The following is a 22,638-nucleotide window of genomic DNA, read 5'->3' on the forward strand; positions in this document are numbered from 1 at the left end:
GAAAAGTGCAGTGTGATTTACTGGGACAATATGTCCGCTGAGGCTTGCAGGCACTGTTGTTTCTGTTTTCAAGTAATACAGTGGGGTCCTTTGGAGCTGCCATCAGCTGGGTACAGAGGACAGGGCATTGCTTGTTCCTAGGAGGCTCGGTGAAAAGGTGACCTTTGTGGCCTTGTTGTCCCACTGCCAGTAGAAGGACTCTCAAAGGGCATCTTTGGGTGCCTTGAAGAGTTGCAATAAAGAGGCCAAGGAACCAGCCCAGTGGGTAGTTACGTGGTGTACGCACATGCCCCTTGGCCGCCATTTGTCTCTTCGGCCTGGAATTATCAAGATTCCCTAAGGTTGGGGCCAGCCCGGCCAGCCCTGATAGCACCCATGGGTTTTGCCCCCCTGGCAGTGAAGCATCAACCTTTGAGGACCACCACTTGTGATAGACATTGCTCATTGGTTGGGCATACCAAGGCTGCCTCAGTGTAGGAGACACAGCTCCCATGGCACTATGGCAGAGACCTGGCACATCCACGGTCTTCCCTGGCAGGTCTTCTGAAGGTCTTCCTGAAAGCATCCCTGGTGATCTGTGAGCCCTGGTCGTGTTGCCCGCCTTCTTCCTGTGGGTCTTGCTGGATGCTCATTGTCCCTGTGAGCCGAGGCCCTGGAGGCTTCAGATTTAGGTGAGTCGCCCTTGTTGCATAATGAATTCAATTTGGACCAAGCCCTGCATTATGAGAGCTTTCTCTAGGGTGTGGTCAGTACCCAGGGCCCTGCAGGCTGTAGATTGGAGGATAATCTGGCCAGGAAAGGAATCCCGTTTCTGTGGGAGTGACCCCTGGTTCCTGGTACCTGAGGATGACCAGGTTCCATCTTGCAGTTTCCAGGGGAGGCTGGACTTGATTGGGGCTGACTGGCAGGAAGATACGCATGCCCTGAATTCTTTTCCTATTGGAGGGTGCAGTGGGCCATATCTGCCCTAGTGCCAAGTTCACCTTACTGTGCAGTTGTCTGGGAAAATTTTCTTGTTAGGTAGGAGGTGGGACTTGTGACAAGGACCCCTGAGCTATAGTAGTAGCTCACGTAGTCTCAGGGTATGTGGCATTCACACAGATTCTCCGCAAGGTGACCCTGGGCAGTCAGGTCTCTGCGTTGGTCAGAGATCATGGTTCATGGAGATTGGGAGCCTAGAGCCTATGTCAACAGCCCCTCAGTGAAATTTTGCATGGATCTTGTGGAAGATGCCAAGTGTCATCCCATTTCGTGGGATGGTGGGAGGTCAGGACTCCATGGAGGTGGCACGCATGTTCATACTGCAGGCCTTTGCATGCGGTCTCTGAGACTTGGATACCCAGACAGATTTCCAGACACACACCCAAATGCTGAGAATGCATTTTTATTGGTACACCAGAATGCAGGCACTCAAACTCACATCGAATCCCTGCTACCCTTGCACGCTTGGTCAGAAAGACACCCACATGCACTTGAGCCTAATTTGCCGCACTCTTTTGAAAGATAGGTAACCAGTCGTCTGTAAAGGATCAATATAGTTGGGGTGCAGATACAGGCCTTCCCCTAGGGAAACACTTGCATCAGTATTAGTGAGAGACCAAGTACACATCTGAAGCATTCCTGTGCTTTCTGTCCACTTGTCAGGTGAAGTTGCCACGTATGACTGTCCATCAGCCAGGAGATGAACCCCCACCCGTGAGGCAGTGACTCAAGGTGCAAGGGAGTCCGGCAAGAAGTGTGGCGCACCCAGTTGCTGCCACTGCTTTTTGGATCACCCAGCACGGTACGGCTTCTCCTGCCCCAAGACGTGTCGTGAATTTCAGGTTTCCTGGGACTGCCTGAGTGGTTGTTCGTATAGAGGGACCGTTCCTCTTGCTGAGAAGCCTGAGGGCTCTGAGTTCCCCTGGCTGCTGGAGGACTCCCGGGTCACTGGCTCCTCTGGGAGCAGCCCTTCCTGCCGTGAGGAGGTGGGCAGCAAGCCAGCACGTGCTCGGATCGATGATGACACCCTCACATGCATTCCTTGGAAAATCTGAACAAATGAGTGAGAACTCACTACCGTCTCCTCATCGAAACTGAGGTCCAGCACGTTGCCTCCCTTGGGGTTAAGGGTGGGACTGGGTTAGCAGTGAGGGCGTCTCCGACTGTGTCACACACACGCGTGGAGGAGCCAGGTCACCACCATTTGCGAGGCTCCCGTCTGAGGTTGGGCCATGTACAGATATTCTAGCGGCCCTCTTGGAATACAAGGTCCATGTAAAGCACTGAGGAGCATAGAGCCATCTGGCTTGTCCAGTGGTGGTAGGTGTCGCAGTAGATCCTAGCCTCAGACAGTTGACGTCTTAGCTTGGAAAGGTGCATTTTGTCCTGATTCCTGCTGCAGATGCACTAATTGGGGCTCTGGTGATGTCGATTCTAAAGCAATGAAGCTTCTGTGGTTTTGTGATTGGAGCCCCAGGGTCAGGTCTGAGGCCTCGCCGTTGCATCCCTTTGGGTTGCTGAGATTCCTGAGTGGCCATTTGGGCTGCAGTGGCTGCAGAGACCTGGGGGAATGGTGGGCAGTTGTGAAAGTTAATAGGCCCATTTCTGCCCTTGGCAGTGGCTGAATTGCACTCCTGTCACGGTGCTTGAGTCTTGGAGGTCGCCATGGACTATGCTGTGGTCCTAGGCCTGCATTCCTCCTGCAGGTTGGCCAGAGGCCCAGAGAAGAATGTTTGTGCCAGGTGAGGAAAAGTGCAGTGTGATTTACTGGGGACAATATGTCCGATGAGGCTTGCAGGCACTGTTGTTCTGTTTTCAGTAATACAGTGGGGTCCTTTTGGAGCTGCCATCAGCTGGGTACAGAGGACAGGGCATTGCTTGTCCTTAGGAAGGCTCGGTGAAAGGTGACCTTTGTGGCCTTGTTGTCCCACTGCCAGTAGAAGGACTCTCAAAGGGCATCTTTGGTGCCTTGAAGAGTTGCAATAAAGAGGCCAAGGAACCAGCCCAGTGGGTAGTTACGTGGTGTACGCACATGCCCCTTGGCCGCCATTTGTCTCTTCGGCCTGGAATTATCAAGATTCCCTAAGGTTGGGGCCAGCCGGCCAGCCCTGATAGCACCCATGTGTTTGCCCCCCTGGCAGTGAAGCATCAACCTTTGAGGACCACCACAGTTGTGATAGACATTGCTCATTGGTTGGCATACCAAGGCTGCCTCAGTGTAGGAGACAACAGCTCCCATGGCACTATGGCAGAGACCTGGCACATCCACGGTCTTCCCTGGCAGGTCTTCTGAAGTCTTCCTGAAAGCATCCCTGGTGATCTGTGAGCCCTTGGTCGTGTTGCCCGCCTTCTTCCTGTGGGTCTTGCTGGATGCTCATTGTCCCTGTGAGCCGAGGCCCTGGAGGCTTCAGATTTAGGTGAGTCGCCCTTTGTTGCATAATGAATTCAATTTGGACCAAGCCCTGCATTATGAGAGCTTTCTCTAGGGTGTGGTCAGTACCCAGGGCCCTGCAGGCTGTAGATTGGAGGATAATCTGGCCAGGAAAGGAATCCCGTTTCTGTGGGAGTGACCCCTGGTTCCTGGTACCTGAGGATGACCAGGTTCCATCTTGCAGTTTCCAGGGGAGGCTGGACTTTGATTGGGGCTGACTGGCAGGAAGATACGCATGCCCTGAATTCTTTTCCTATTGGAGGGTGCAGTGGGCCATATCTGCCCTAGTGCCAAGTTCACCTTACTGTGCAGTTGTCTGGGAAAATTTTCTTGTTAGGTAGGAGGTGGGACTTGTGACAAGGACCCCTGAGCTATAGTAGTAGCTCACGTAGTCTCAGGGTATGTGGCATTCACACAGATTCTCCGCAAGGTGACCCTGGGCAGTCAGGTCTCTGCGTTGGTCAGAGATCATGGTTCATGGAGATTGGGAGCCTAGAGCCTATGTCAACAGCCCCTCAGTGAAATTTTGCATGGATCTTGTGGAAGATGCCAAGTGTCATCCCATTTCGTGGGATGGTGGGAGGTCAGGACTCCATGGAGGTGGCACGCATGTTCATACTGCAGGGCCTTTGCATGCGGTCTCTGAGACTTGGATACCCAGACAGATTTCCAGACACACACCCAAAATGCTGAGAATGCATTTTTATTGGTACACCAGAATGCAGGCACTCAAACTCACATCGAATCCCCTGCTACCCTTGCACGCTTGGTCAGAAAGACACCCACATGCACTTGAGCCTAATTTGCCGCACTCTTTTGAAAGATAGGTAACCAGTCGTCTGTAAAGGATCAATATAGTTGGGGTGCAGATACAGGCCTTCCCCTAGGGAAACACTTGCATCAGTATTAGTGAGAGACCAAGTACACATCTGAAGCATTCCTGTGCTTTCTGTCCACTTGTCAGGTGAAGTTGCCACGTATGACTGTCCATCAGCCAGGAGATGAACCCCCACCCGTGAGGCAGTGACTCAAGGTGCAAGGGAGTCCGGCAAGAAGTGTGGCGCACCCGAGTTGCTGCCACTGCTTTTTGGATCACCCAGCACGGTACGGCTTCTCCTGCCCCAAGACGTGTCGTGAATTTCAGGTTTCCTGGGACTGCCTGAGTGGTTGTACGTATAGAGGGACCGCTCCTCTTGCTGAGAAGCCTGAGGGCTCTGAGTTCCCCTGGCTGCTGGAGGACTCCCGGGTCACTGGCTCCTCCTGGGAGCAGCCCTTCCTGCCGTGAGGAGGTGGGCAGCAAGCCAGCACGTGCTCGGATCGATGATGACACCCTCACATGCATTCCTTGGAAAATCTGAACAAAATGAGTGAGAACTCACTACCGTCTCCTCATCGAAACTGAGGTCCAGCACGTTGCCTCCCTTGGGGTTAAGGGTGGGACTGGTAAGCAGTGAGGGCGTCTCCGACTGTGTCACACACACGCGTGGAGGAGCCAGGTCACCACCATTTGCGAGGCTCCCGTCTGAGGGTGGGCCATGTACAGATATTCTAGCGGCCCTCTTGGAATACAAGGTCCATGTAAAGGCACTGAGGAGCATAGAGCCATCTGGCTTGTCCAGTGGTGGTAGGTGTCGCAGTAGATCCTAGCCTCAGACAGTTGACGTCTTAGCTTGGAAAGGTGCATTTTGTCCTGATTCCTGCTGCAGATGCACTAATTGGGGCTCTGGTGATGTCGATTCTAAAGCAATGAAGCTTCTGTGGTTTGTGATTGGAGCCCCAGGTCAGGTCTGAGGCCCTCGCCGTTGCATCCCTTTGGGTTGCTGAGATTCCTGAGTGCCATGTGGGCTGCAGTGGCTGCAGAGACCTGGGGGAATGGTGGCAGTTGTGAAAGTTAATAGGCCCATTTCTGCCCTTGGCAGTGGCTGAATTGCAACTCCTGTCACGTGCTTGAGTCTTGGAGGTCGCCATGGACTATGCTGTGGTCCTAGGCCTGCATTCCTCCTGCAGGTTGGCCAGAGGCCCAGAGAAGAATGTTTGTGCAGGTGAGGAAAAGTGCAGTGTGATTTACTGGGACAATATGTCCGCTGAGGCTTGCAGGCACTGTTGTTCTGTTTTCAGTAATACAGTGGGGTCCTTTTGGAGCTGCCATCAGCTGGGTACAGAGGACAGGGCATTGCTTGTCCTTAGGAGGCTCGGTGAAAGGTGACCTTTGTGGCCTTGTTGTCCCACTGCCAGTAGAAGGACTCTCAAAGGGCATCTTTGGTGCCTTGAAGAGTTGCAATAAAGAGGCCAAGGAACCAGCCCAGTGGGTAGTTACGTGGTGTACGCACATGCCCCTTGGCCGCCATTTGTCCCTTCGGCCTGGAATTATCAAGATTCCCTAAGGTTGGGGCCAGCCGGCCAGCCCTGATAGCACCCATGTGTTTGGCCCCCTGGCAGTGACGCATCAACCTTTGAGGACCACCACAGTTGTGATAGACATTGCTCATTGGTTGGCATACCAAGGCTGCCTCAGTGTAGGAGACAACAGCTCCCATGGCACTATGGCAGAGACCTGGCACATCCACGGTCTTCCCTGGCAGGTCTTCTGAAGTCTTCCTGAAAGCATCCCTGGTGATCTGTGAGCCCTTGGTCGTGTTGCCCGCCTTCTTCCTGTGGGTCTTGCTGGATGCTCATTGTCCCTGTGAGCCGAGGCCCTGGAGGCTTCAGATTTAGGTGAGTCGCCCTTTGTTGCATAATGAATTCAATTTGGACCAAGCCCTGCATTATGAGAGCTTTCTCTAGGGTGTGGTCAGTACCCAGGGCCCTGCAGGCTGTAGATTGGAGGATAATCTGGCCAGGAAAGGAATCCCGTTTCTGTGGGAGTGACCCCTGGTTCCTGGTACCTGAGGATGACCAGGTTCCATCTTGCAGTTTCCAGGGGAGGCTGGACTTTGATTGGGGCTGACTGGCAGGAAGATACGCATGCCCTGAATTCTTTTCCTATTGGAGGGTGCAGTGGGCCATATCTGCCCTAGTGCCAAGTTCACCTTACTGTGCAGTTGTCTGGGAAAATTTTCTTGTTAGGTAGGAGGTGGGACTTGTGACAAGGACCCCTGAGCTATAGTAGTAGCTCACGTAGTCTCAGGGTATGTGGCATTCACACAGATTCTCCGCAAGGTGACCCTGGGCAGTCAGGTCTCTGCGTTGGTCAGAGATCATGGTTCATGGAGATTGGGAGCCTAGAGCCTATGTCAACAGCCCCTCAGTGAAATTTTGCATGGATCTTGTGGAAGATGCCAAGTGTCATCCCATTTCGTGGGATGGTGGGAGGTCAGGACTCCATGGAGATGGCACGCATGTTCATACTGCAGGGCCTTTGCATGCGGTCTCTGAGACTTGGATACCCAGACAGAATTCCAGACACACACCCAAAATGCTGAGAATGCATTTTTATTGGTACACCAGAATGCAGGCACTCAAACTCACATCGAATCCCCTGCTACCCTTGCACGCTTGGTCAGAAAGACACCCACATGCACTTGAGCCTAATTTGCCGCACTCTTTTGAAAGATAGGTAACCAGTCGTCTGTAAAGGATCAATATAGTTGGGGTGCAGATACAGGCCTTCCCCTAGGGAAACACTTGCATCAGTATTAGTGAGAGACCAAGTACACATCTGAAGCATTCCTGTGCTTTCTGTCCACTTGTCAGGTGAAGTTGCCACGTATGACTGTCCATCAGCCAGGAGATGAACCCCCACCCGTGAGGCAGTGACTCAAGGTGCAAGGGAGTCCGGCAAGAAGTGTGGCGCACCCGAGTTGCTGCCACTGCTTTTTGGATCACCCAGCACGGTACGGCTTCTCCTGCCCCAAGACGTGTCGTGAATTTCAGGTTTCCTGGGACTGCCTGAGTGGTTGTTCGTATAGAGGGACCGTTCCTCTTGCTGAGAAGCCTGAGGGCTCTGAGTTCCCCTGGCTGCTGGAGGACTCCCGGGTCACTGGCTCCTCCTGGGAGCAGCCCTTCCTGCCGTGAGGAGGTGGGCAGCAAGCCAGCACGTGCTCGGATCGATGATGACACCCTCACATGCATTCCTTGGAAAATCTGAACAAAATGAGTGAGAACTCACTACCGTCTCCTCATCGAAACTGAGGTCCAGCACGTTGCCTCCCTTGGGGTTAAGGGTGGGACTGGTTAGCAGTGAGGGCGTCTCCGACTGTGTCACACACACGCGTGGAGGAGCCAGGTCACCACCATTTGCGAGGCTCCCGTCTGAGGGTGGGCCATGTACAGATATTCTAGCGGCCCTCTTGGAATACAAGGTCCATGTAAAGGCACTGAGGAGCATAGAGCCATCTGGCTTGTCCAGTGGTGGTAGGTGTCGCAGTAGATCCTAGCCTCAGACAGTTGACGTCTTAGCTTGGAAAGGTGCATTTTGTCCTGATTCCTGCTGCAGATGCACTAATTGGGGCTCTGGTGATGTCGATTCTAAAGCAATGAAGCTTCTGTGGTTTGTGATTGGAGCCCCAGGTCAGGTCTGAGGCCCTCGCCGTTGCATCCCTTTGGGTTGCTGAGATTCCTGAGTGCCATGTGGGCTGCAGTGGCTGCAGAGACCTGGGGGAATGGTGGCAGTTGTGAAAGTTAATAGGCCCATTTCTGCCCTTGGCAGTGGCTGAATTGCAACTCCTGTCACGTGCTTGAGTCTTGGAGGTCGCCATGGACTATGCTGTGGTCCTAGGCCTGCATTCCTCCTGCAGGTTGGCCAGAGGCCCAGAGAAGAATGTTTGTGCAGGTGAGGAAAAGTGCAGTGTGATTTACTGGGACAATATGTCCGCTGAGGCTTGCAGGCACTGTTGTTCTGTTTTCAGTAATACAGTGGGGTCCTTTGGAGCTGCCATCAGCTGGGTACAGAGGACAGGGCATTGCTTGTCCTTAGGAGGCTCGGTGAAAGGTGACCTTTGTGGCCTTGTTGTCCCACTGCCAGTAGAAGGACTCTCAAAGGGCATCTTTGGTGCCTTGAAGAGTTGCAATAAAGAGGCCAAGGAACCAGCCCAGTGGGTAGTTAGGTGGTGTACGCACATGCCCCTTGGCCGCCATTTGTCCCTTCGGCCTGGAATTATCAAGATTCCCTAAGGTTGGGGCCAGCCGGCCAGCCCTGATAGCACCCATGTGTTTGGCCCCCTGGCAGTGACGCATCAACCTTTGAGGACCACCACAGTTGTGATAGAGATTGCTCATTGGTTGGCATACCAAGGCTGCCTCAATGTAGGAGACAACAGCTCCCATGGCACTATGGCAGAGACCTGGCACATCCACGGTCTTCCCTGGCAGGTCTTCTGAAGTCTTCCTGAAAGCATCCCTGGTGATCTGTGAGCCCTTGGTCGTGTTGCCCGCCTTCTTCCTGTGGGTCTTGCTGGATGCTCATTGTCCCTGTGAGCCGAGGCCCTGGAGGCTTCAGATTTAGGTGAGTCGCCCTTTGTTGCATAATGAATTCAATTTGGACCAAGCCCTGCATTATGAGAGCTTTCTCTAGGGTGTGGTCAGTACCCAGGGCCCTGCAGGCTGTAGATTTGAGGATAATCTGGCCAGGAAAGGAATCCCGTTTCTGTGGGAGTGACCCCTGGTTCCTGGTACCTGAGGATGACCAGGTTCCATCTTGCAGTTTCCAGGGGAGGCTGGACTTTGATTGGGGCTGACTGGCAGGAAGATACGCATGCCCTGAATTCTTTTCCTATTGGAGGGTGCAGTGGGCCATATCTGCCCTAGTGCCAAGTTCACCTTACTGTGCAGTTGTCTGGGAAAATTTTCTTGTTAGGTAGGAGGTAGGACTTGTGACAAGGACCCCTGAGCTATAGTAGTAGCTCACGTAGTCTCAGGGTATGTGGCATTCACACAGATTCTCCGCAAGGTGACCCTGGGCAGTCAGGTCTCTGCGTTGGTCAGAGATCATGGTTCATGGAGATTGGGAGCCTAGAGCCTATGTCAACAGCCCCTCAGTGAAATTTTGCATGGATCTTGTGGAAGATGCCAAGTGTCATCCCATTTCGTGGGATGGTGGGAGGTCAGGACTCCATGGAGATGGCACGCATGTTCATACTGCAGGGCCTTTGCATGCGGTCTCTGAGACTTGGATACCCAGACAGATTTCCAGACACACACCCAAAATGCTGAGAATGCATTTTTATTGGTACACCAGAATGCAGGCACTCAAACTCACATCGAATCCCCTGCTACCCTTGCACGCTTGGTCAGAAAGACACCCACATGCACTTGAGCCTAATTTGCCGCACTCTTTTGAAAGATAGGTAACCAGTCGTCTGTAAAGGATCAATATAGTTGGGGTGCAGATACAGGCCTTCCCCTAGGGAAACACTTGCATCAGTATTAGTGAGAGACCAAGTACACATCTGAAGCATTCCTGTGCTTTCTGTCCACTTGTCAGGTGATGTTGCCACGTATGACTGTCCATCAGCCAGGAGATGAACCCCCACCCGTGAGGCAGTGACTCAAGGTGCAAGGGAGTCCGGCAAGAAGTGTGGCGCACCCGAGTTGCTGCCACTGCTTTTTGGATCACCCAGCACGGTACGGCTTCTCCTGCCCCAAGACGTGTCGTGAATTTCAGGTTTCCTGGGACTGCCTGAGTGGTTGTTCGTATAGAGGGACCGTTCCTCTTGCTGAGAAGCCTGAGGGCTCTGAGTTCCCCTGGCTGCTGGAGGACTCCCGGGTCACTGGCTCCTCCTGGGAGCAGCCCTTCCTGCCGTGAGGAGGTGGGCAGCAAGCCAGCACGTGCTCGGATCGATGATGACACCCTCACATGCATTCCTTGGAAAATCTGAACAAAATGAGTGAGAACTCACTACCGTCTCCTCATCGAAACTGAGGTCCAGCACGTTGCCTCCCTTGGGGTTAAGGGTGGGACTGGTTAGCAGTGAGGGCGTCTCCGACTGTGTCACACACACGCATGGAGGAGCCAGGTCACCACCATTTGCGAGGCTCCCGTCTGAGGGTGGGCCATGTACAGATATTCTAGCGGCCCTCTTGGAATACAAGGTCCATGTAAAGGCACTGAGGAGCATAGAGCCATCTGGCTTGTCCAGTGGTGGTAGGTGTCGCAGTAGATCCTAGCCTCAGACAGTTGACGTCTTAGCTTGGAAAGGTGCATTTTGTCCTGATTCCTGCTGCAGATGCACTAATTGGGGCTCTGGTGATGTCGATTCTAAAGCAATGAAGCTTCTGTGGTTTGTGATTGGAGCCCCAGGTCAGGTCTGAGGCCCTCGCCGTTGCATCCCTTTGGGTTGCTGAGATTCCTGAGTGCCATGTGGGCTGCAGTGGCTGCAGAGACCTGGGGGAATGGTGGCAGTTGTGAAAGTTAATAGGCCCATTTCTGCCCTTGGCAGTGGCTGAATTGCAACTCCTGTCACATGCTTGAGTCTTGGAGGTCGCCATGGACTATGCTGTGGTCCTAGGCCTGCATTCCTCCTGCAGGTTGGCCAGAGGCCCAGAGAAGAATGTTTGTGCAGGTGAGGAAAAGTGCAGTGTGATTTACTGGGACAATATGTCCGCTGAGGCTTGCAGGCACTGTTGTTCTGTTTTCAGTAATACAGTGGGGTCCTTTTGGAGCTGCCATCAGCTGGGTACAGAGGACAGGGCATTGCTTGTCCTTAGGAGGCTCGGTGAAAGGTGACCTTTGTGGCCTTGTTGTCCCACTGCCAGTAGAAGGACTCTCAAAGGGCATCTTTGGTGCCTTGAAGAGTTGCAATAAAGAGGCCAAGGAACCAGCCCAGTGGGTAGTTAGGTGGTGTACGCACATGCCCCTTGGCCGCCATTTGTCCCTTCGGCCTGGAATTATCAAGATTCCCTAAGGTTGGGGCCAGCCGGCCAGCCCTGATAGCACCCATGTGTTTGGCCCCCTGGCAGTGACGCATCAACCTTTGAGGACCACCACAGTTGTGATAGACATTGCTCATTGGTTGGCATACCAAGGCTGCCTCAATGTAGGAGACAACAGCTCCCATGGCACTATGGCAGAGACCTGGCACATCCACGGTCTTCCCTGGCAGGTCTTCTGAAGTCTTCCTGAAAGCATCCCTGGTGATCTGTGAGCCCTTGGTCGTGTTGCCCGCCTTCTTCCTGTGGGTCTTGCTGGATGCTCATTGTCCCTGTGAGCCGAGGCCCTGGAGGCTTCAGATTTAGGTGAGTCGCCCTTTGTTGCATAATGAATTCAATTTGGACCAAGCCCTGCATTATGAGAGCTTTCTCTAGGGTGTGGTCAGTACCCAGGGCCCTGCAGGCTGTAGATTTGAGGATAATCTGGCCAGGAAAGGAATCCCGTTTCTGTGGGAGTGACCCCTGGTTCCTGGTACCTGAGGATGACCAGGTTCCATCTTGCAGTTTCCAGGGGAGGCTGGACTTTGATTGGGGCTGACTGGCAGGAAGATACGCATGCCCTGAATTCTTTTCCTATTGGAGGGTGCAGTGGGCCATATCTGCCCTAGTGCCAAGTTCACCTTACTGTGCAGTTGTCTGGGAAAATTTTCTTGTTAGGTAGGAGGTAGGACTTGTGACAAGGACCCCTGAGCTATAGTAGTAGCTCACGTAGTCTCAGGGTATGTGGCATTCACACAGATTCTCCGCAAGGTGACCCTGGGCAGTCAGGTCTCTGCGTTGGTCAGAGATCATGGTTCATGGAGATTGGGAGCCTAGAGCCTATGTCAACAGCCCCTCAGTGAAATTTTGCATGGATCTTGTGGAAGATGCCAAGTGTCATCCCATTTCGTGGGATGGTGGGAGGTCAGGACTCCATGGAGATGGCACGCATGTTCATACTGCAGGGCCTTTGCATGCGGTCTCTGAGACTTGGATACCCAGACAGATTTCCAGACACACACCCAAAATGCTGAGAATGCATTTTTATTGGTACACCAGAATGCAGGCACTCAAACTCACATCGAATCCCCTGCTACCCTTGCACGCTTGGTCAGAAAGACACCCACATGCACTTGAGCCTAATTTGCCGCACTCTTTTGAAAGATAGGTAACCAGTCGTCTGTAAAGGATCAATATAGTTGGGGTGCAGATACAGGCCTTCCCCTAGGGAAACACTTGCATCAGTATTAGTGAGAGACCAAGTACACATCTGAAGCATTCCTGTGCTTTCTGTCCACTTGTCAGGTGATGTTGCCACGTATGACTGTCCATCAGCCAGGAGATGAACCCCCACCCGTGAGGCAGTGACTCAAGGTGCAAGGGAGTCCGGCAAGAAGTGTGGCGCACCCGAGTTGCTGCCACTGCTTTTTGGATCACCCAGCACGGTACGGCTTCTCCTGCCCCAAGACGTGTCGTGAATTTCAGGTTTCCTGGGACTGCCTGAGTGGTTGTTCGTATAGAGGGACCGTTCCTCTTGCTGAGAAGCCTGAGGGCTCTGAGTTCCCCTGGCTGCTGGAGGACTCCCGGGTCACTGGCTCCTCCTGGGAGCAGCCCTTCCTGCCGTGAGGAGGTGGGCAGCAAGCCAGCACGTGCTCGGATCGATGATGACACCCTCACATGCATTCCTTGGAAAATCTGAACAAAATGAGTGAGAACTCACTACCGTCTCCTCATCGAAACTGAGGTCCAGCACGTTGCCTCCCTTGGGGTTAAGGGTGGGACTGGTTAGCAGTGAGGGCGTCTCCGACTGTGTCACACACACGCATGGAGGAGCCAGGTCACCACCATTTGCGAGGCTCCCGTCTGAGGGTGGGCCATGTACAGATATTCTAGCGGCCCTCTTGGAATACAAGGTCCATGTAAAGGCACTGAGGAGCATAGAGCCATCTGGCTTGTCCAGTGGTGGTAGGTGTCGCAGTAGATCCTAGCCTCAGACAGTTGACGTCTTAGCTTGGAAAGGTGCATTTTGTCCTGATTCCTGCTGCAGATGCACTAATTGGGGCTCTGGTGATGTCGATTCTAAAGCAATGAAGCTTCTGTGGTTTGTGATTGGAGCCCCAGGTCAGGTCTGAGGCCCTCGCCGTTGCATCCCTTTGGGTTGCTGAGATTCCTGAGTGCCATGTGGGCTGCAGTGGCTGCAGAGACCTGGGGGAATGGTGGCAGTTGTGAAAGTTAATAGGCCCATTTCTGCCCTTGGCAGTGGCTGAATTGCAACTCCTGTCACATGCTTGAGTCTTGGAGGTCGCCATGGACTATGCTGTGGTCCTAGGCCTGCATTCCTCCTGCAGGTTGGCCAGAGGCCCAGAGAAGAATGTTTGTGCAGGTGAGGAAAAGTGCAGTGTGATTTACTGGGACAATATGTCCGCTGAGGCTTGCAGGCACTGTTGTTCTGTTTTCAGTAATACAGTGGGGTCCTTTTGGAGCTGCCATCAGCTGGGTACAGAGGACAGGGCATTGCTTGTCCTTAGGAGGCTCGGTGAAAGGTGACCTTTGTGGCCTTGTTGTCCCACTGCCAGTAGAAGGACTCTCAAAGGGCATCTTTGGTGCCTTGAAGAGTTGCAATAAAGAGGCCAAGGAACCAGCCCAGTGGGTAGTTAGGTGGTGTACGCACATGCCCCTTGGCCGCCATTTGTCCCTTCGGCCTGGAATTATCAAGATTCCCTAAGGTTGGGGCCAGCCGGCCAGCCCTGATAGCACCCATGTGTTTGGCCCCCTGGCAGTGACGCATCAACCTTTGAGGACCACCACAGTTGTGATAGACATTGCTCATTGGTTGGCATACCAAGGCTGCCTCAATGTAGGAGACAACAGCTCCCATGGCACTATGGCAGAGACCTGGCACATCCACGGTCTTCCCTGGCAGGTCTTCTGAAGTCTTCCTGAAAGCATCCCTGGTGATCTGTGAGCCCTTGGTCGTGTTGCCCGCCTTCTTCCTGTGGGTCTTGCTGGATGCTCATTGTCCCTGTGAGCCGAGGCCCTGGAGGCTTCAGATTTAGGTGAGTCGCCCTTTGTTGCATAATGAATTCAATTTGGACCAAGCCCTGCATTATGAGAGCTTTCTCTAGGGTGTGGTCAGTACCCAGGGCCCTGCAGGCTGTAGATTTGAGGATAATCTGGCCAGGAAAGGAATCCCGTTTCTGTGGGAGTGACCCCTGGTTCCTGGTACCTGAGGATGACCAGGTTCCATCTTGCAGTTTCCAGGGGAGGCTGGACTTTGATTGGGGCTGACTGGCAGGAAGATACGCATGCCCTGAATTCTTTTCCTATTGGAGGGTGCAGTGGGCCATATCTGCCCTAGTGCCAAGTTCACCTTACTGTGCAGTTGTCTGGGAAAATTTTCTTGTTAGGTAGGAGGTAGGACTTGTGACAAGGACCCCTGAGCTATAGTAGTAGCTCACGTAGTCTCAGGGTATGTGGCATTCACACAGATTCTCCGCAAGGTGACCCTGGGCAGTCAGGTCTCTGCGTTGGTCAGAGATCATGGTTCATGGAGATTGGGAGCCTAGAGCCTATGTCAACAGCCCCTCAGTGAAATTTTGCATGGATCTTGTGGAAGATGCCAAGTGTCATCCCATTTCGTGGGATGGTGGGAGGTCAGGACTCCATGGAGATGGCACGCATGTTCATACTGCAGGGCCTTTGCATGCGGTCTCTGAGACTTGGATACCCAGACAGATTTCCAGACACACACCCAAAATGCTGAGAATGCATTTTTATTGGTACACCAGAATGCAGGCACTCAAACTCACATCGAATCCCCTGCTACCCTTGCACGCTTGGTCAGAAAGACACCCACATGCACTTGAGCCTAATTTGCCGCACTCTTTTGAAAGATAGGTAACCAGTCGTCTGTAAAGGATCAATATAGTTGGGGTGCAGATACAGGCCTTCCCCTAGGGAAACACTTGCATCAGTATTAGTGAGAGACCAAGTACACATCTGAAGCATTCCTGTGCTTTCTGTCCACTTGTCAGGTGATGTTGCCACGTATGACTGTCCATCAGCCAGGAGATGAACCCCCACCCGTGAGGCAGTGACTCAAGGTGCAAGGGAGTCCGGCAAGAAGTGTGGCGCACCCGAGTTGCTGCCACTGCTTTTTGGATCACCCAGCACGGTACGGCTTCTCCTGCCCCAAGACGTGTCGTGAATTTCAGGTTTCCTGGGACTGCCTGAGTGGTTGTTCGTATAGAGGGACCGTTCCTCTTGCTGAGAAGCCTGAGGGCTCTGAGTTCCCCTGGCTGCTGGAGGACTCCCGGGTCACTGGCTCCTCCTGGGAGCAGCCCTTCCTGCCGTGAGGAGGTGGGCAGCAAGCCAGCACGTGCTCGGATCGATGATGACACCCTCACATGCATTCCTTGGAAAATCTGAACAAAATGAGTGAGAACTCACTACCGTCTCCTCATCGAAACTGAGGTCCAGCACGTTGCCTCCCTTGGGGTTAAGGGTGGGACTGGTTAGCAGTGAGGGCGTCTCCGACTGTGTCACACACACGCATGGAGGAGCCAGGTCACCACCATTTGCGAGGCTCCCGTCTGAGGGTGGGCCATGTACAGATATTCTAGCGGCCCTCTTGGAATACAAGGTCCATGTAAAGGCACTGAGGAGCATAGAGCCATCTGGCTTGTCCAGTGGTGGTAGGTGTCGCAGTAGATCCTAGCCTCAGACAGTTGACGTCTTAGCTTGGAAAGGTGCATTTTGTCCTGATTCCTGCTGCAGATGCACTAATTGGGGCTCTGGTGATGTCGATTCTAAAGCAATGAAGCTTCTGTGGTTTGTGATTGGAGCCCCAGGTCAGGTCTGAGGCCCTCGCCGTTGCATCCCTTTGGGTTGCTGAGATTCCTGAGTGCCATGTGGGCTGCAGTGGCTGCAGAGACCTGGGGGAATGGTGGCAGTTGTGAAAGTTAATAGGCCCATTTCTGCCCTTGGCAGTGGCTGAATTGCAACTCCTGTCACATGCTTGAGTCTTGGAGGTCGCCATGGACTATGCTGTGGTCCTAGGCCTGCATTCCTCCTGCAGGTTGGCCAGAGGCCCAGAGAAGAATGTTTGTGCAGGTGAGGAAAAGTGCAGTGTGATTTACTGGGACAATATGTCCGCTGAGGCTTGCAGGCACTGTTGTTCTGTTTTCAGTAATACAGTGGGGTCCTTTTGGAGCTGCCATCAGCTGGGTACAGAGGACAGGGCATTGCTTGTCCTTAGGAGGCTCGGTGAAAGGTGACCTTTGTGGCCTTGTTGTCCCACTGCCAGTAGAAGGACTCTCAAAGGGCATCTTTGGTGCCTTGAAGAGTTGCAATAAAGAGGCCAAGGAACCAGCCCAGTGGGTAGTTAGGTGGTGTACGCACATGCCCCTTGGCCGCCATTTGTCCCTTCGGCCTGGAATTATCAAGATTCCCTGAGGTTGGGGCCAGCCGGCCAGCCCTGATAGCACCCATGTGTTTGGCCCCCTGGCAGTGACGCATCAACCTTTGAGGACCACCACAGTTGTGATAGACATTGCTCATTGGTTGGCATACCAAGGCTGCCTCAATGTAGGAGACAACAGCTCCCATGGCACTATGGCAGAGACCTGGCACATCCACGGTCTTCCCTGGCAGGTCTTCTGAAGTCTTCCTGAAAGCATCCCTGGTGATCTGTGAGCCCTTGGTCGTGTTGCCCGCCTTCTTCCTGTGGGTCTTGCTGGATGCTCATTGTCCCTGTGAGCCGAGGCCCTGGAGGCTTCAGATTTAGGTGAGTCGCCCTTTGTTGCATAATGAATTCAATTTGGACCAAGCCCTGCATTATGAGAGCTTTCTCTAGGGTGTGGTCAGTACCCAGGGCCCTGCAGGCTGTAGATTTGAGGATAATCTGGCCAGGAAAGGAATCCCGTTTCTGTGGGAGTGACCCCTGGTTCCTGGTACCTGAGGATGACCAGGTTCCATCTTGCAGTTTCCAGGGGAGGCTGGACTTTGATTGGGGCTGACTGGCAGGAAGATACGCATGCCCTGAATTCTTTTCCTATTGGAGGGTGCAGTGGGCCATATCTGCCCTAGTGCCAAGTTCACCTTACTGTGCAGTTGTCTGGGAAAATTTTCTTGTTAGGTAGGAGGTAGGACTTGTGACAAGGACCCCTGAGCTATAGTAGTAGCTCACGTAGTCTCAGGGTATGTGGCATTCACACAGATTCTCCGCAAGGTGACCCTGGGCAGTCAGGTCTCTGCGTTGGTCAGAGATCATGGTTCATGGAGATTGGGAGCCTAGAGCCTATGTCAACAGCCCCTCAGTGAAATTTTGCATGGATCTTGTGGAAGATGCCAAGTGTCATCCCATTTCGTGGGATGGTGGGAGGTCAGGACTCCATGGAGATGGCACGCATGTTCATACTGCAGGGCCTTTGCATGCGGTCTCTGAGACTTGGATACCCAGACAGATTTCCAGACACACACCCAAAATGCTGAGAATGCATTTTTATTGGTACACCAGAATGCAGGCACTCAAACTCACATCGAATCCCCTGCTACCCTTGCACGCTTGGTCAGAAAGACACCCACATGCACTTGAGCCTAATTTGCCGCACTCTTTTGAAAGATAGGTAACCAGTCGTCTGTAAAGGATCAATATAGTTGGGGTGCAGATACAGGCCTTCCCCTAGGGAAACACTTGCATCAGTATTAGTGAGAGACCAAGTACACATCTGAAGCATTCCTGTGCTTTCTGTCCACTTGTCAGGTGATGTTGCCACGTATGACTGTCCATCAGCCAGGAGATGAACCCCCACCCGTGAGGCAGTGACTCAAGGTGCAAGGGAGTCCGGCAAGAAGTGTGGCGCACCCGAGTTGCTGCCACTGCTTTTTGGATCACCCAGCACGGTACGGCTTCTCCTGCCCCAAGACGTGTCGTGAATTTCAGGTTTCCTGGGACTGCCTGAGTGGTTGTTCGTATAGAGGGACCGTTCCTCTTGCTGAGAAGCCTGAGGGCTCTGAGTTCCCCTGGCTGCTGGAGGACTCCCGGGTCACTGGCTCCTCCTGGGAGCAGCCCTTCCTGCCGTGAGGAGGTGGGCAGCAAGCCAGCACGTGCTCGGATCGATGATGACACCCTCACATGCATTCCTTGGAAAATCTGAACAAAATGAGTGAGAACTCACTACCGTCTCCTCGTCGAAACTGAGGTCCAGCACGTTGCCTCCCTTGGGGTTAAGGGTGGGACTGGTTAGCAGTGAGGGCGTCTCCGACTGTGTCACACACACGCATGGAGGAGCCAGGTCACCACCATTTGCGAGGCTCCCGTCTGAGGGTGGGCCATGTACAGATATTCTAGCGGCCCTCTTGGAATACAAGGTCCATGTAAAGGCACTGAGGAGCATAGAGCCATCTGGCTTGTCCAGTGGTGGTAGGTGTCGCAGTAGATCCTAGCCTCAGACAGTTGACGTCTTAGCTTGGAAAGGTGCATTTTGTCCTGATTCCTGCTGCAGATGCACTAATTGGGGCTCTGGTGATGTCGATTCTAAAGCAATGAAGCTTCTGTGGTTTGTGATTGGAGCCCCAGGTCAGGTCTGAGGCCCTCGCCGTTGCATCCCTTTGGGTTGCTGAGATTCCTGAGTGCCATGTGGGCTGCAGTGGCTGCAGAGACCTGGGGGAATGGTGGCAGTTGTGAAAGTTAATAGGCCCATTTCTGCCCTTGGCAGTGGCTGAATTGCAACTCCTGTCACATGCTTGAGTCTTGGAGGTCGCCATGGACTATGCTGTGGTCCTAGGCCTGCATTCCTCCTGCAGGTTGGCCAGAGGCCCAGAGAAGAATGTTTGTGCAGGTGAGGAAAAGTGCAGTGTGATTTACTGGGACAATATGTCCGCTGAGGCTTGCAGGCACTGTTGTTCTGTTTTCAGTAATACAGTGGGGTCCTTTTGGAGCTGCCATCAGCTGGGTACAGAGGACAGGGCATTGCTTGTCCTTAGGAGGCTCGGTGAAAGGTGACCTTTGTGGCCTTGTTGTCCCACTGCCAGTAGAAGGACTCTCAAAGGGCATCTTTGGTGCCTTGAAGAGTTGCAATAAAGAGGCCAAGGAACCAGCCCAGTGGGTAGTTAGGTGGTGTACGCACATGCCCCTTGGCCGCCATTTGTCCCTTCGGCCTGGAATTATCAAGATTCCCTAAGGTTGGGGCCAGCCGGCCAGCCCTGATAGCACCCATGTGTTTGGCCCCCTGGCAGTGACGCATCAACCTTTGAGGACCACCACAGTTGTGATAGACATTGCTCATTGGTTGGCATACCAAGGCTGCCTCAATGTAGGAGACAACAGCTCCCATGGCACTATGGCAGAGACCTGGCACATCCACGGTCTTCCCTGGCAGGTCTTCTGAAGTCTTCCTGAAAGCATCCCTGGTGATCTGTGAGCCCTTGGTCGTGTTGCCCGCCTTCTTCCTGTGGGTCTTGCTGGATGCTCATTGTCCCTGTGAGCCGAGGCCCTGGAGGCTTCAGATTTAGGTGAGTCGCCCTTTGTTGCATAATGAATTCAATTTGGACCAAGCCCTGCATTATGAGAGCTTTCTCTAGGGTGTGGTCAGTACCCAGGGCCCTGCAGGCTGTAGATTTGAGGATAATCTGGCCAGGAAAGGAATCCCGTTTCTGTGGGAGTGACCCCTGGTTCCTGGTACCTGAGGATGACCAGGTTCCATCTTGCAGTTTCCAGGGGAGGCTGGACTTTGATTGGGGCTGACTGGCAGGAAGATACGCATGCCCTGAATTCTTTTCCTATTGGAGGGTGCAGTGGGCCATATCTGCCCTAGTGCCAAGTTCACCTTACTGTGCAGTTGTCTGGGAAAATTTTCTTGTTAGGTAGGAGGTAGGACTTGTGACAAGGACCCCTGAGCTATAGTAGTAGCTCACGTAGTCTCAGGGTATGTGGCATTCACACAGATTCTCCGCAAGGTGACCCTGGGCAGTCAGGTCTCTGCGTTGGTCAGAGATCATGGTTCATGGAGATTGGGAGCCTAGAGCCTATGTCAACAGCCCCTCAGTGAAATTTTGCATGGATCTTGTGGAAGATGCCAAGTGTCATCCCATTTCGTGGGATGGTGGGAGGTCAGGACTCCATGGAGATGGCACGCATGTTCATACTGCAGGGCCTTTGCATGCGGTCTCTGAGACTTGGATACCCAGACAGATTTCCAGACACACACCCAAAATGCTGAGAATGCATTTTTATTGGTACACCAGAATGCAGGCACTCAAACTCACATCGAATCCCCTGCTACCCTTGCACGCTTGGTCAGAAAGACACCCACATGCACTTGAGCCTAATTTGCCGCACTCTTTTGAAAGATAGGTAACCAGTCGTCTGTAAAGGATCAATATAGTTGGGGTGCAGATACAGGCCTTCCCCTAGGGAAACACTTGCATCAGTATTAGTGAGAGACCAAGTACACATCTGAAGCATTCCTGTGCTTTCTGTCCACTTGTCAGGTGATGTTGCCACGTATGACTGTCCATCAGCCAGGAGATGAACCCCCACCCGTGAGGCAGTGACTCAAGGTGCAAGGGAGTCCGGCAAGAAGTGTGGCGCACCCGAGTTGCTGCCACTGCTTTTTGGATCACCCAGCACGGTACGGCTTCTCCTGCCCCAAGACGTGTCGTGAATTTCAGGTTTCCTGGGACTGCCTGAGTGGTTGTTCGTATAGAGGGACCGTTCCTCTTGCTGAGAAGCCTGAGGGCTCTGAGTTCCCCTGGCTGCTGGAGGACTCCCGGGTCACTGGCTCCTCCTGGGAGCAGCCCTTCCTGCCGTGAGGAGGTGGGCAGCAAGCCAGCACGTGCTCGGATCGATGATGACACCCTCACATGCATTCCTTGGAAAATCTGAACAAAATGAGTGAGAACTCACTACCGTCTCCTCATCGAAACTGAGGTCCAGCACGTTGCCTCCCTTGGGGTTAAGGGTGGGACTGGTTAGCAGTGAGGGCGTCTCCGACTGTGTCACACACACGCATGGAGGAGCCAGGTCACCACCATTTGCGAGGCTCCCGTCTGAGGGTGGGCCATGTACAGATATTCTAGCGGCCCTCTTGGAATACAAGGTCCATGTAAAGGCACTGAGGAGCATAGAGCCATCTGGCTTGTCCAGTGGTGGTAGGTGTCGCAGTAGATCCTAGCCTCAGACAGTTGACGTCTTAGCTTGGAAAGGTGCATTTTGTCCTGATTCCTGCTGCAGATGCACTAATTGGGGCTCTGGTGATGTCGATTCTAAAGCAATGAAGCTTCTGTGGTTTGTGATTGGAGCCCCAGGTCAGGTCTGAGGCCCTCGCCGTTGCATCCCTTTGGGTTGCTGAGATTCCTGAGTGCCATGTGGGCTGCAGTGGCTGCAGAGACCTGGGGGAATGGTGGCAGTTGTGAAAGTTAATAGGCCCATTTCTGCCCTTGGCAGTGGCTGAATTGCAACTCCTGTCACATGCTTGAGTCTTGGAGGTCGCCATGGACTATGCTGTGGTCCTAGGCCTGCATTCCTCCTGCAGGTTGGCCAGAGGCCCAGAGAAGAATGTTTGTGCAGGTGAGGAAAAGTGCAGTGTGATTTACTGGGACAATATGTCCGCTGAGGCTTGCAGGCACTGTTGTTCTGTTTTCAGTAATACAGTGGGGTCCTTTTGGAGCTGCCATCAGCTGGGTACAGAGGACAGGGCATTGCTTGTCCTTAGGAGGCTCGGTGAAAGGTGACCTTTGTGGCCTTGTTGTCCCACTGCCAGTAGAAGGACTCTCAAAGGGCATCTTTGGTGCCTTGAAGAGTTGCAATAAAGAGGCCAAGGAACCAGCCCAGTGGGTAGTTAGGTGGTGTACGCACATGCCCCTTGGCCGCCATTTGTCCCTTCGGCCTGGAATTATCAAGATTCCCTGAGGTTGGGGCCAGCCGGCCAGCCCTGATAGCACCCATGTGTTTGGCCCCCTGGCAGTGACGCATCAACCTTTGAGGACCACCACAGTTGTGATAGACATTGCTCATTGGTTGGCATACCAAGGCTGCCTCAATGTAGGAGACAACAGCTCCCATGGCACTATGGCAGAGACCTGGCACATCCACGGTCTTCCCTGGCAGGTCTTCTGAAGTCTTCCTGAAAGCATCCCTGGTGATCTGTGAGCCCTTGGTCGTGTTGCCCGCCTTCTTCCTGTGGGTCTTGCTGGATGCTCATTGTCCCTGTGAGCCGAGGCCCTGGAGGCTTCAGATTTAGGTGAGTCGCCCTTTGTTGCATAATGAATTCAATTTGGACCAAGCCCTGCATTATGAGAGCTTTCTCTAGGGTGTGGTCAGTACCCAGGGCCCTGCAGGCTGTAGATTTGAGGATAATCTGGCCAGGAAAGGAATCCCG

General features: G+C 53.3%; 1 long non-coding RNA gene and 8 other non-coding genes across 24 annotated transcripts in view; all 9 read left to right on the forward strand.

Moving 5' to 3' along the window:
• Positions 1–588: 588 nt before the first annotated feature.
• LOC113888902 overlaps positions 589–22,638 on the forward strand; it is a 33,831-nt gene continuing 11,781 nt past the window's right edge. For 6 of the 16 annotated variants that reach the window (XR_003510096.1, XR_003510095.1, XR_003510094.1 and 3 more), the window contains exons 1-17: positions 589–671; positions 1,645–1,783; positions 3,266–3,398; positions 4,377–4,516; positions 5,995–6,127; positions 7,106–7,245; positions 8,723–8,855; positions 9,834–9,973; positions 11,452–11,584; positions 12,563–12,702; positions 14,181–14,313; positions 15,292–15,431; positions 16,910–17,042; positions 18,021–18,160; positions 19,639–19,771; positions 20,750–20,889; positions 22,368–22,500. This is a non-coding gene — a long non-coding RNA (uncharacterized LOC113888902). Of the gene's footprint in view, positions 672–1,644; positions 1,784–3,265; positions 3,399–4,376; positions 4,517–5,331; positions 5,455–5,994; positions 6,128–7,105; positions 7,246–8,060; positions 8,184–8,722; positions 8,856–9,833; positions 9,974–11,451; positions 11,585–12,562; positions 12,703–14,180; positions 14,314–15,291; positions 15,432–16,909; positions 17,043–18,020; positions 18,161–19,638; positions 19,772–20,749; positions 20,890–22,367; positions 22,501–22,638 lie in introns of those variants that run through there. The other 10 variants (XR_003510098.1, XR_003510097.1, XR_003510105.1 and 7 more) reach the window with 10 other exon arrangements.
• Positions 1,993–2,084, forward strand: LOC113888911. The gene has a single exon (XR_003510117.1). It is a non-coding gene; the product is annotated as a small nucleolar RNA SNORD116 (small nucleolar RNA).
• On the forward strand, positions 4,727–4,819 carry LOC113888903. The gene has a single exon (XR_003510110.1). It is a non-coding gene; the product is annotated as a small nucleolar RNA SNORD116 (small nucleolar RNA).
• LOC113888913 lies at positions 7,456–7,548 on the forward strand. The gene has a single exon (XR_003510119.1). It is a non-coding gene; the product is annotated as a small nucleolar RNA SNORD116 (small nucleolar RNA).
• Positions 10,184–10,276, forward strand: LOC113888914. The gene has a single exon (XR_003510120.1). It is a non-coding gene; the product is annotated as a small nucleolar RNA SNORD116 (small nucleolar RNA).
• Positions 12,913–13,005, forward strand: LOC113888915. Its single transcript, XR_003510121.1, has one exon. It is a non-coding gene; the product is annotated as a small nucleolar RNA SNORD116 (small nucleolar RNA).
• LOC113888916 lies at positions 15,642–15,734 on the forward strand. The gene has a single exon (XR_003510122.1). It is a non-coding gene; the product is annotated as a small nucleolar RNA SNORD116 (small nucleolar RNA).
• LOC113888908 lies at positions 18,371–18,463 on the forward strand. The gene has a single exon (XR_003510114.1). It is a non-coding gene; the product is annotated as a small nucleolar RNA SNORD116 (small nucleolar RNA).
• Positions 21,100–21,192, forward strand: LOC113888904. The gene has a single exon (XR_003510111.1). It is a non-coding gene; the product is annotated as a small nucleolar RNA SNORD116 (small nucleolar RNA).

This window comes from Bos indicus x Bos taurus, unplaced genomic scaffold (assembly GCF_003369695.1).
Source record: "Bos indicus x Bos taurus breed Angus x Brahman F1 hybrid unplaced genomic scaffold, Bos_hybrid_MaternalHap_v2.0 tig00003049_arrow_arrow_obj, whole genome shotgun sequence".
In the NCBI taxonomy this organism is placed as follows: domain Eukaryota; kingdom Metazoa; phylum Chordata; class Mammalia; order Artiodactyla; family Bovidae; genus Bos; species Bos indicus x Bos taurus.